A 14,381-nucleotide genomic window follows, 5' to 3' on the forward strand; every position below is an offset into this window, starting at 1 on the left:
GCTTCACGTGGTCGTGATGTGATAATTGACTAAATTACCTGGAATTGCGGAATTTCAATTGCCCGTGTAAGCGTACCTTTATGATGAAAATTGTGTCAAAAAATTGCAGGCGTAACTACGTTTCCTTGGTACGTAGGTAGTAGATGCACGTGCGTTCCAACGGAAACACTTCAGCTCAGCGTACTTTATATTCCACAAAGTGACGGGGAAAGAATCATATTATTCGTATCAGTACATTCGCCTTGTATATTATTTATGCTTGAACATGCGGGATACGTGTGAACTCCAATGAAAGAAGCGTGGGTACTTGTGTCAAGAAATATCGCTCACGTATCTGAAAAAGTGAAAACCTAATTTGGAGTGATGTGATTTTGGCCGGAGAGCCGGGGGATGAAAAATCCTATGGATAGGATACATGGATAATTTTTACAAGCGAGTTGTTTTGCGACCCATGGGGCTTTTAATCCCCTGGCTCACGGACTATTTCACTTTCCAGGCATAGTAATTGTTTTGTAAATCTACGGCCACACCTGCGCGTCACTAACGCGATGCGGGAGCGTCCACGATGCGAATCTATAGTAATATTATGCACACCTACGCGACTTGGTATGCGAATCGTGAACCTCATGTATCTTCTACTGATTAGCAACAATACTTTTGCTGATCACTAGTTCAGTAGAAGCGGATGTGGTCGAATTGCGTTGTATCTAGTCCTGGGTGTTGTGTGCATGGCGCTATAATATCGTGGGAGGCGAGCGTCGATGCGCGACTGACGTTCCCACTTTGAAGTGGCTTGGGTTGAGCAGGTTTGGATGACGCTTAAAGATAAAATATAAAAGTTTATGAAGTATACCTAAGATTGTCAAATCACTACTAAATATAGGAAACACTCAATTTTTAACCAACTTCCAAAAAAGGAGGAGGTTCTCAATTCGTCGGGATCTTTTTTTTTAATTTTTTTTTTTTAATTTTTTTTTTTATTTTTTATGTATGTTCCCCGATTACTCAAATACCCCTGGACCGATTTGGAAATTTTTTTTTTGTTTGAAAGGGTATACTGTGCAGGTGGTCCCATATAAATTTGGTGAAGATCTGATGAATATCTTCGGAGATGGAGAACAGAACTCCTCAATGGATAAGAGCAAATTGCTCGCGATCACTGTAATAGCTTAGTAAATAGTAGGGTTTTACTGGGCATAGCATATTATAGTACAGTGGGGCCACTAAAAATTGTGAAATAAAAAATTTTCAAAAGAAAAATAAAACCGACTTCAAAAACCAAAAACACTAAAAAGTAGAAAATAATTTTTGTTTAGCTACAGATGTAATGTACCTAGGTATGAAGTCGGGCGAGCTTCACTCTTGGATTTCTAATTTTGTTTTAATATGCTCGCCCGACTTCATACCTAGGTACATTACATGTGTAGCTAAACAAAAATTATTTTCTACTTTTTAGTGTTTTTGGTTTTTGAAGTCGGTTTTATTTTTCTTTTGAAAATTTTTAACTTCACATAAAATATTGAATAAGTATTAGATAATATCAGTACCTACTATTATGATTATTTACTTATCAATGCGAAAGTGTGTCCGTCTGTCTTTTTCCTTAACACAGCTTAATCGCAGGCCCGATCTTGACGTGCACAAAGACAGCTTACCTACATCCAAGAAACAGATACCTTTTATCCTGGCAATATATATTCTTAGTCCCACAGGAAAACAGAAAATTTAAAAGTAAACGCAATTTCCACGCAGTCTAAGCCGCGAGCAGTTAGTAATACATAACCTAACATGGAAATTTTGTTTTAGCTTTTTATACAATGTAATCAATCATTTACATTAGATCATCAACAACGGAATTAATTTGCTCATATAAATGTTCTGCAAACACCCGCTGCCGCGCCGATATTATGTTTAATGTCCTTTAACAAATTGACGATATTGGAGATATCAATCATTATTCTAAAGTACTTATTACGTCATTAAGTGCCTGTTAAGTATTAGCTAAAAATAAAGCTCAAGTGCAGAAAAGTTAGAGTACAGTAAAATATTCTTCATTGTTACATTAAATTATCTTTAATAATAATACTTACTTGTAATTTATTTTATTCCTTATCCTGTGGAAATTTCTAAAAATCAGGTCTTATTTGTTGTCAACATTATAAAAGGGTCCTCTGTGCAAGATTTCAGCTTTCTTTTAATAATTCACAAATTAATAATAATTATTATTATTAATTTATGAATTAAATGCGAAATACCTACCTAAACTTAATAGTTGAAGTATCATTTCATAACATTGCCATTAAATAATGTAATTTTATGCGCTATTTTGAATTTTTAGCAAAACACTTTCAACTGGATAAGCCCCTAAAGTGTTATTTTTTCATTCTTGATGATATACCTAGGTCCAGTATTGAACTGGTCAATATTAGCATGGGAATGGCTCAGCGGGGTGATTCGCTAACTCAGTGTCTAACACTGAATGAGCCACCGAGCTTATTTTTTAATCCATTGAAGGTTTTCAACGAAAATATTTTTTTTATATCACCCTGTGAAGTAGCAATGTAGAACCAGCCAATCTCAGTGGCTATCATTCAGTGTTAGACACTGAGTTAGTGAATTACCTAGCTGATCGAATATTTAGATAATCGTTTACGCCACGAAACGCGTGTACCTAAATTTGTGACATAAATTTTCATTTCATTTCATTTCACTGTTTAGTTGTAGTAAAATTAGATCACAGTGATCAAATGAACTAAGGGTGAGGCGGAGGGAGCGATCCGCCCCCGTCTACAGGGCCTTCAAATCCTGAAAAAGCCTCATTACAATGCCCAAATAAAATAAAGCTGAAGGCTGAAATATTATCAGTAAGAGCTAATTAAGTTGGATGCGCTTAGGATTGTTTTTCTATAACATTTGACAAGTCCAGCGCCAGCGCCACAAAATTCTTTAAAATAATGTTTGTTTACTGTAGGAAATAAAAAGCCAATGCTTATTTGAAAGCAAAAACCGCAATGCCGTAATGACAAAATTCACTTTGACGAGGATTGTTAAATATCCTCATCACGAGTAATTTACTTCAGTACTTACAGTATTGAATAGTGAAATGCATTGGTAAAATGCTGGGAACATGCTTAATTGACAGAATTATAATAATAAGCATTCATTAGACGTACACTCAGTAAATTTACGACTACAGCATGTTTTTATTTTATCTATTTATTCTATTACGCTTAAATTAAATTAATTAAAAATAAAACATAGTTTTATTCTGTGTGACACGCCACTCGACTATTGTAAAACAAAATATATAATACTAGCGACCCGCCCCGGCTTCGCATGGGTAGCTTCCACAATTTTCGTATGGATCTCTATTTTTTTTGAAAATAAAATATAGCCTATGTCACTCTGGAATAAAGTCGTTTTTTTTAACTCATATACAAGTAAGCCGTTGACCGCAATCTCAACTTGTGATAAGTGATAGCGAGATTTCGATTGGTAAAAGAATTTTCAAAATCAGTTCAATTTCAGAGATTACGAACTTTACCTCTTTATAATATTAGTATAGAAGAAGGAATGACTACCATTTACATTTTACACAAAAAAAAAAAAATTAATCCAGTGGTTACGGTGTGATTAAGAAGAACACAATTACATGGGCATACCTAAAAACTAAACGTCTCTCGCTTAAAAGTTTTGTAATCGGTTTAGTGGGACATGAAACACAAGATTTCTGGAAAGCAATTGTCGTAAAAAATGACTTATCAATGCTTTGAGTGCATTTGCCTTCATGAATAAACCATTTTTATGTAAAATATGTTCGCGTTGCAATCTATTTCATAGATTTTTCCATCTGTAGAGTTTACGTTGTCGATCAGTCGATCAGATATTCCACGATTTGATTTTCTGTCGGAGGCAGAAGTATCAATATCAGCAGAAGGTAGATACTTAGGTATTTATAATACCATTGAGTACTACCTTCGCATTTGTCTCGTCAACGAGTAAGGTAGGTTTCACAGGCCTTATGTATATAAAAAAATATGAATCTTGTCCCAATTGTTTTAGGGCCAAATTAACAATCGCCCAATAAATAATGTTTATGTGAGGTATTTGTCATTTAAGACACTTTTGTACCTATTTAAAATCGAGCAAAAAGGCATAGGTGGGTTATAGAGAACCCTCCGTAGAACATCCAAACTTTCGTTATTACGCTAGGTTTTACCTTTTAATTTACCTACCCACTTACTTACCATGAATCAAACGGAAATGTGGGCAAGGGACGAAGATTCTAGTCAAAACTCAGTGTTATATATGATTTATGTTGATAGTTATGCGAAATATTCCGAACAATGCTTGTTCAATTGCAGAAAGTGTTTGGTGGCCACAGGTGGTGGCGAATCAGCAAAATAAATTGATTTGTTGCGTTCAATCAAGTATTCGAAGATATAAATTAAATTTTATCAACCTTTTAATAGGTAGATAGAGATATAATTATTTACTTAGGTAACAATAGATGTTTTACCGCGGACCTTGGAATATAAGAATAATAAATAATGGATTCTCAGACTAATTAGGGATGAATGTCGCTCTTCGCAAGATATGTCTTTCACTGTCTTTCATTGATACGAAATAATATGTTTTATCTTATTTCATTAGTTTCTTCGTCCCTTGAGTATGACGAGTCTTTTTTCTGAGGAATGTTTATATATATCTACTCTAATTTTAGAGTTAGAGAAAGAAGCAGAAAGAAAACCAATCCGAATAAGTAATCTAATAAATCGTCATCATCATCATATCAGCTCGCGGAGTCCACTGCTGAACATAGACCTTCACTAGTGAGCGCCACCACACCCTGTCCTCAGCCTTCCTCATCTAGCTGCTTTCCACCACCCCCATTATATCGTCAGTCCCAAAGGCGCCTCACGCTATGCTTACTATTCGTGGTCTCCAATCTAGGCTTTCGGTTCCAACGGCCATGCTTGTTGTAAGTGCGATCTCCTACAACAAACATGGCCTGCCTACAAACATTTCATTTTGCTGGTGGTTTAGCTAATAGCTATGGCAGTGAAATTCTCCTGCGGACTTCGTCGTTCCAGGTCTTATTCTTCAGGGTAATATCTAAGATAGTCCATCTCTCTCATAGCTCTCTGTGCTACTTTGAGTTTGTATATCAGGCCGCTTTTAAACAGGTATTCACATTTCAGCACCGGAGTCCGTAAGTTAGGACGGAAAGAACACAGCCTGGTTAAAGACTATAGAGTGTTATAGGCGTTGTGATATTAATGGCGAGAAGACTCGATTTAATTTCCCGTAAGTTGCCCAGCCTAACCTTTCTTCTGTTTCATAATTATCCGTTTTCCGTAATTAGCCCGAGATAATTTCCGACAAGTAATAGGTACTTAACATTTTCCTACATTGTATCCTTCTTATTTGTTATCATACTTAAGTAGGTATAAGTTACCTGTTGGGAAATTTGGGATTTAATTGAATTTTCCTTTATTGTTAACCTTCCTTGTCTCAAGGGAATAATGGGCCACGCTGGGCTTTTGTATAAGATAGGTGCCTAATCCACGATGATCCAATAAATTGTTGTAGTTATTTATTTAATACGATGCTCCTGGTACGAGTAGTTGAAAATCGCTTGCGTAATTTTGTTCTGAGGGCATGAGTTCAACATGGGACAAGGACCCATCGTTGGCTCACTACTGAGCACTGATCGCATCGGCCCAATAAGGATTGGCAGACTTCACACACCTTTGTATGAAGTCCACCAGACTTCACCACCTCCACAATAAAACACTATGGAGAACTCTCAGGCCTGCACGTTTCCTCACAATGCTTTCCATCACTGTTAAAGCAAGTAATATTAAATTGCTTAAAACTCACATAACTTGAAAAGTTAGAGGTGTATGCCCGGGATCGAATCCCGATCCCCCAGAATAGAAAGCCGACGTCTTAACCACTAGGCTATCACCGTTCTAATGTAATTTATTTATTTTTATTTATTTATTATTAAGTATTTATTTTTATGCACAATAGTTTTTGATTTATCATGCAAAATGTCGGTAAAAATATCCGAGTACGGAACCCTTACGGAATAGGTACTTATATTACTACTTTTGATATAATTTATCATAATCTTTGAAAAAATCTTATCCATGTTTTGGCTTTGCGCCAGCGGCGTTTGTTCCTCCTTAGCTCGAAAATGTAATTTATAACGCTTTCTCCAAGTAAGCAGCGACGGTCCTTGCTGCATTTCCACAAACATAATTAAACCAAGCAAACAAATTACAGTACCACAGAATAGAGAAGCTTCAAGACAGTGACAGTAGTTGTATTTCAATTTTATGTGTACTTACTTACCTAGCCTAGATACATAACACAGAATCATTTAGAACTATTAGTTTCCTACCTGGTGTACTAAATTGGTTTGGTAGATACTATTATTACCTACTTATTAATTCTTTGCATATTTTATAATATATATTATATAATATAATATAAGAAAGATATATGTAATGTAGTATAATTATAACATATCTTGTATGCAAGATTATGTTGTGTCAAATAGCATTCCTAAGATGTACCTAGTTTTTTTAGTGTAAACTTAACTTTTATTAACTTGACCTATCGAGTTGTAGTACCGAACTAACAATAATTATTTCATCTTGCTCAATTTATCTAGTTTTTTTTTCTTATTCTTGTTTGCCAAGACTCATGACTTCATATTAAGCACGCTATTAGTTATAACGTGCTATAACATTATTTACTTACAGTGGTTAGTTACCTTAATCCAATATCTATTCATAGTTTATGACGAAATGTTAGCACTTAGCTCCCCGAGCTCCTCATCTATCACAATCTAATGAGTAGTTTGGGAATTCAGAGGAGCTGCATGGAGATACTCAAAAAAATTACAGGAGGTTGGCGAGGGAGAGAAAGACCTAGGCGTCAGTGGATAAAATGAAGAGGAGGTGTTTTGGGTACTGGGAGTTGGAAAAGAGCTTCTGACCGCTTCCGAAAAAAGCTTGATCAACCAAAGCCTACCCGCGGCTGTAAAGTTCCGTTAATCACACTAATATTATAAAGGCGAAAGTTTGTATGTGTGTGTGTGTGTGTGTATGTTTGTTACTCTTTCACGCAATAACTACTGAATGGATTTGGCTGTTTGGAATGGAGATAGATAATATCCGAGATTAACACATAGGCTACTTTTTATCCCGGAAAATTAAAGAGTTCCTACGGGATTTTAAAAAACCGAAATCCACGCGGGCGAAGCCGCGGGCATCTTCTAGTTTATTATAATAAAGGTTTTTACGTGGAATTATAGAGCTATTGTATAATATTAAAATAATGTCATTATAATATGTAAGTGTATTATTGTGAGTGTAGTAGGTGTTACACGCGTTATTTTATTGAATATACTTAGCTATAGCCCAGTTTAGCTCAGTAACTCACGTAACTTATAAAAGTTGCTTGATTTGTTGTAACTAAGTATAAAGTTGGGCTTTGATTTGTCCATACATTTTGTTTTACTGAATAAGATAAATAAATATGTAACTTATTTATTTAGATCTAAACAGGCAATATGCTTAGTTCTCCAAAGCGAAGAGGATGGAATTCCTAAAATAGTGAAGTTTGTAATTTGAGCTGGTTTCTTGAGATTCGTCGAGGAAACCTTGTTAGACTGAATTTTCTTTGGTAGTTTTCAAACTTAGTAAAAGTGTACAACTTAGTTTTTATCAGGTAATTTACTTGGAGACACGAATAAAGATTTAGGGACAGAAACTTTTGTATGAGAACATTTTCTTACGTAAAAGTACATTAATATACGATTTTATACCTTCTTATTATCTGCGAGCCTCTACCTACGAGTTGCTAAAAGGCGATAGCCTAGTGGTTAAGACCTTGGTCTTTTATATGGGGCGTCGGGAGTTTGAGCCGGGCACAACTTTTAACTTTTCGGAGTTATAGTACAGTGCACAGTACTAAGCTAGCGATGTATTGACGGTGATGATGATGATGACGAGCTGCTACAGGTTTCGCAAGGTTTCACCACAGATTAACTTATGTTTTCACAGAGCAAGTAATTTCATGATATACGTATCGTACGTTACAGCTTTGTGTACCTGGGTAGGTACACAAACCTGTAAGTTTTTTGGCGAGCAGATTAATTAAATTATTTACAGGTTTTGAAATAACGGTGATATTAATTGTTACGAATATTTTAAACAAAAGAATAGGTACCTTATTATATTTACTAAGTAGGTACTTACTGGTATTGATTACTAGGTAGCCTGGTGAATAAAATTAATTGAATGAAGAAAAATGACATTAAAAACTTTTAATTATTTAATACGCAGCTGGTATTTAAGATACAGAATATTTGTATTTTATTAATTATACTCGTACTTACACGTGTTTGTTTAATTAAATATCTTACTGATAAACATATTTATCGAAACGCCACTGTCCAGGGATGTTTTAATAATTAATCAATCCTACCTGGGAGTTAAACAGAATATAATGACTAAGTATAAATTATTGTCGGTAATTTAAAGATATTTTAGGCTATTACGATTACAAATAAGAATTTACACAGACGGTCTGCAAGCCGTCGTGCTTGCGTGCAAAATTGTAGTATGAATGAGGTTTTATTGCAGTTGACATAACCTGTGACATCACTGCACAGTAATTAAAGATCAACGGCAAACCTCGTGCCTTAAAAGCCAGACGAGAGAAAAAAAAACCTCGTGCCTCAGCGTGCAGTTTTACTTAGTAGGTACGAGCACACATAAGTGTCAACTGCACGCGGAAAGCGGACTGCGCTGTCAATCGACAGCTGCAAAATAGGTTATGTCAACTGCCCTACAAGCACAGCCAAATTGGAAACAGGACAACATTAAAACCGCTTGTCTGGACTACGATGATCTTACCCGATCACTACCCCGGCCGTCTATCCGATGGTGTTGTTCTATACTAAGTCAGAACACCTCTATAGAATAGAATAGAATAGAACAGATTTTTATTCAAGTAGGTCGACTTTTACAAGTGCTTTTGAATCGTCAAATTGATTTACCACTGGTTCCACAATTTGTACAGATGTACAGTAGTTAATAGGCATTGGTCAAAATATTATAACCGTAAGCCAGCATCAGCAGTATCAGCAGGCAGGTCTACAACATTATTTAATTTTTGGCAATAAGCACCTATGGTAAGTACTATCTGCGGTCATAAACGCTGAATTTCCTCAGCTCAGTATTCCTCATCCTGTGGTCACTCGAAGTATGAAATACCTAGTTTATCATTGCAGTAAAACGAGATATTTTCAGTAGATACATTCCGAGATACAAAATATTATTAGATACCCAAATAACCGGTGGCAGTTTCGTTCCGGATTTCCGGGAAGGTTATCTTCCTGCTTGCTCGGATACTCCATAGAACTATATTTTGAACTCTGAATAAAATAGTACCTATGTGCCTCAGTGAAATATATTTGCTTTACGACCGCAATATTCTTAAATAAATTGAGTGGTTCACTATCCAGCATCCAGCCTTATAGAATTCGAAATGTAAAACCGTTATGTTTTCGTATGGCTTTAGTTTTATATACTTAGTTCAAAAGCTTAATAATTAATTATTATTATACTTCTAGACCTTACGAACTTCTTGCTGAAGAGCAAAAAGTTTTAATAGGTAATTAAACCGCAGATAAGTTAAACCGTAAAATAACAATTTCGAGCCCCTAACGCACAGAAACGTCCCTTTTTGATGAAAATACTTGAGGGATTGAAAAGGTAGAGCTAAGCTAATTTTCTTGTTCCCCTAAGGTGAGGTCGTGAACTTTTGATACAATAAGAATTGAGGTCACAATAAATCATATGCTTATATTATCTTTCGTCGATATGAATAGAATTTTGTCAATCACTTTACATACAATTTTGTATTACAAAATATTATAAATTGTGAAAGCTTGGATGTTTGTTACTCCTTCTCGCCATGACGACTGAACAGTTTTGGGTGAAATTTGAAATGAAGAAGATACCTAGCTGATAACCTGAATTAACACAGGCTGCATATTTTTATCTCGGGTAACTCAAAAGGTTCATTAGGAAAATCTACAACCGAATTCCACTCGGATGAACTATAGCGGCATAGTAAGTACATACCTACCTACAAAGCTACTTTTTATCCCGGAAAATCAAAAACCTAAATCCATGCGGACAAAGTCACGGGCATCATTTAGTTAAAAATATTCAAATATAGGCCAATAAGGTTTATCAAACTACTCATTTTTACCTAAAAAGGTCTAAAAACTCTCACACAAAAATGGCTTTGATGTTGTTAAGATGACGCTTCAGACTTACGAAGTTATTTCACCATAAGGCAAAAAAGGTAAATTTATCTATCTGGAGTCTGGACGATATCACGTACTATTCTAGCCTTTTATAAGATGACTATAAAATGGTTGTTTGGATGATAAACCCATAATTTTTGCTGGATAAAACTCTAAACTGAATAACGTGATACGAATAGGTAGGTCTCAGAATTTCAGGATAATGATACCTTTATACAATATAATCCCACCAAAAACATTTCATGTAAAAAGTTAGCCAAGACTCACAAGTTCATAATGTTTTCACTGTTAAAAAGTTATGAGATCTCTAGTAGAGCCAAGCCCCTAGCTGATCTTAGATTTGTGCTGGCCATGGGACCTATCCCAAGTCCAAAGTAATATAGCTCTTAAATGTTCTTGACTATATCACATTTATAAAAATAAATAACAAATCACTCTACTTACAAGCTCTGATTCTACAAACCCTATATATTGGTAAAAAAAGACGGCTTGGCCGTTTAATAACTTTTAACGTTTAATATGTTATGTCATGTAATAGTTTTACGAACATTAAACGGCCAAGCCGTACTTTTTTTACCAAGATATAGGGTTTGTAGAATCAGAGCTTGTAAGTAGAGTGATTTGTTATTTATTTTTATAAATGTGATATAGTCAAGAACATTTAAGAGCTATATTACTTTGGACTTGGGATAGGTCCCATGGCCAGCACAAATCTAAGATCAGCTAGGGGCTTGGCTCTACTAGAGATCTCATAACTTTTTAACAGTGAAAACATTATGAACTTGTGAGTCTTGGCTAACTTTTTACATGAAATGTTTTTGGTGGGATTTCATTTCTTTTTGGCAGGTGCCCTAAATTTTTTTTGGATCTATTTCTTGTAGGTGCATCATTTTCATGGCCCACTCTCTATCGTTACCTCTTTTTTTAAAAGCTTTTATTCAACTTGCAATGTACTCGTATGTAAGTATGTTTGTTCGGGTGGAATCTTGCAACTCAATTTTGAAGCAGATATACCAAATTTCAGTCTTTTAGGACTTCAGGAAACACAGATACTTGGTACGTTTGATAAATCTGCCACGGACATCTTATCATGTAAACTTTAGTATTCGAGCAACAGATTTTACAGATATGCATCTCATATACGAGGGGATGAAGGGGACCCGATTTATTAATTTATCTGTTGTTCATAATTCTTGAAATTCCTACTTAATGCCAAATTTCAGTCTTCTAGGACTTCAGAAAGTACCCTAGAATTTGTGACTAGAGGTTTTGAATGTCGATAAATCTGAAACTATAAAAGCTAGACAATTGATACTCAGTACGTTTAATAAATCTGCCAAGGACATCTTATCCTGAAAATATCAGCATTCTAGCGATAGAATTTAAAGATTTTCTTCCCCAATACAGAGGCGTAGAGGGGTGAAATTTCCAATTTCTTAATTTTTTTGTAGTTTGTATGCAATTTCTAGTTTACATACCAAATTTCAGTCTTCTAGGACTTCGGGAAGTACCCTAGAATTACAGACTAGAAGTTTTGACTGTCAATAAATCTGAAACTATAAAAGCTAGACAATTGATACTAAATGCGTTTAATCAATTTGCCAAGGACATCTTATCCTGAAAATATCAGCATTCTAACGACAGAATTTACAGATTTGCTTTTCTCATAAGAGGCGTAGAGGGGGGGAAATTCCAATTTCTCAATTTTTCTGTAGTTTGTATGCAATTTCTAGTCTACACACCAAATTTCAGCCTTCTAGGACTTCGGGAAGTACCCTAGAATTACAGACTAGAAGTTTTGACTGTCAATAAATCTGAAACTATAAAAGCTAGACAATTGATACTCAATGCGTTTAATCAATCTGCCAAAGACATCTTATCCTGAAAATATCAGCATTCTAGCGACAGAATTTACAGATTTGCTTTTCTCATAAGAGGCGTAGAGGGGGGGAAATTCCAATTTCTCAATTTTCCTGTAGTTTGTATGCAATTTCTAGTCTACATACCAAATTTCAGCCTTCTAGAACTTCGGGAAGTACCCTAGAATTACAGACTAGAAGTTTTGACTGTCAATAAATCTGAAACTTTAAAAGCTAGACAATTGATACTCAATGCGTTTAATCAATCTGCCAAAGACATCTTATCCTGAAAATATCAGCATTCTAGCGACAGAATTTACAGATTTGCTTTTCTCATAAGAGGCGTAGAGGGGGGGAAATTCCAATTTCTCAATTTTCCTGTAGTTTGTATGCAATTTCTAGTCTACATACCAAATTTCAGCCTTCTAGGACTTCGGGAAGTACCCTAGAATTACAGACTAGAAGTTTTGACTGTCAATAAATCTGAAACTATAAAAGCTAGACAATTGATACTCAATGCGTTTAATCAATTTGCCAAGGACATCTTATCCTGAAAATATCAGCATTCTACCGACAGAATTTACAGATTTGCTTTTCCCATAAGAGTCGTAGAGGGGGGGCATTGCCAATTTCTTAATTTTCCTGTAGTTTGTACGCAATTTCTAGTCTACATACCAAATTTCAGCCTTCTAGGACTTCTGGAAGTACCCTAGAATTACAGACTATGAATTGTGATGATCATCAGTGAGGGACGAAAACGGTGTACTTTAGGTATCAATAAATCTGTAACCATAAAAGCTAGATATTTGATACTTAGTATATTTGGTAAATTTGCTGAGGACACCTTATACTGAAAATTTCAGCTTTCTAGCGTCATCCAGACCGAAGTTATGACGGGTCGAAAATACGGCGAAACACTTCGAGAAAAAGGTACTACGTAGCGCCCCGGCCGCCGTTTGGCTCGTCTTGGCGGGGGCACTGCCGTGCCCCCTGATGTATCTGTCATAAACATATCGTAGGACATTAAAACTTGTATATTAGTAGATGGATGCGAAATCGCTTCGCTTATTCTCAACATTAGGAAAGTATGTGAAAATAGATATTTCAAGAAGTATCTACAATCTACATTCTAAATCCTAAAAGTGCTTTAAAATTTTTCTCCTATGAAGAAAGATCCACTTCTCACTGTAAAAATAATATTAAAAGTAGATATTTCTGTCTTGAAATACTTCAAAAACGTTATTCAGCTATTTACCAGATACGTCTAAGCCTGCCCTACAATTTTAGTTTCGAAATTATATGATTTTACACGGTCTATTGTGTCTGCTTAGAATGGCCTTATTGCAAGCACGTTAATTCACTAGAAAAGCATTGCGAAAAGTATTTAAGAATACTTATTTATTTTATTTTAAAGCATCACACGTACGTAAATATTCACATACCTACGAGTGATTCTCGGTATAATTGCAAATATTTGGCACCGATCCAGAATAATTTAATGAATGGGAAAATCATGGTTTAAAGCAAATAAGTATAATAATGAGATTGGCACAGAATGCTTTCAAGCGGACAACTGCAACAGGAAGACCGCTAATGAGTTTTATGAAGGAAATAGCCGTTCATTTAAATATACCTAATGTATATCTATTACCTAGTTACGAGTACCTTTAATTAAAAACTATCTTTCCACCTACTTATTCTTTACGGTGTGCCAATCTGCAGCCTTTAAGTTCTTGTCCCTAAAATAATAAAGGTTCTCCTTATTCAGCCTTTTTCCTAGATTAGATTAGATTATTCCTCGTTTCTACGAACTACTATAATATGGAAAGTCCTTTCGGCTTCCGTTTTTCCGCTAAGTAGCTATAACATTGGTATCTTAAAAGAAAAGTAAATAGGCAACATCTAGGAACGCTCGCTCCACCCCAAGCTGCATCATCAATTAATGAATCATCACACCACACATTAGGAGATGCCTAAAGTTTGGTGTGATTGCAGTCAAGCGCAAGGCTACATATGTAGTTCAGAAAAAATTAAGGGCTAAGGGAGAACTTTAACCGATGAATTATGGCATGACATATTTCCAATATAAAATTGTCAACAAGTGAAAATTATTTATAACACTCCCGACAAGTGAAGGTTACAGTAACTAGAAAAGAGCTGATAACTTT

The sequence above is a fragment of the Maniola jurtina genome, chromosome 1 (assembly GCF_905333055.1).
Source record: "Maniola jurtina chromosome 1, ilManJurt1.1, whole genome shotgun sequence".
NCBI classification, from domain to species: Eukaryota; Metazoa; Arthropoda; class Insecta; order Lepidoptera; family Nymphalidae; genus Maniola; species Maniola jurtina.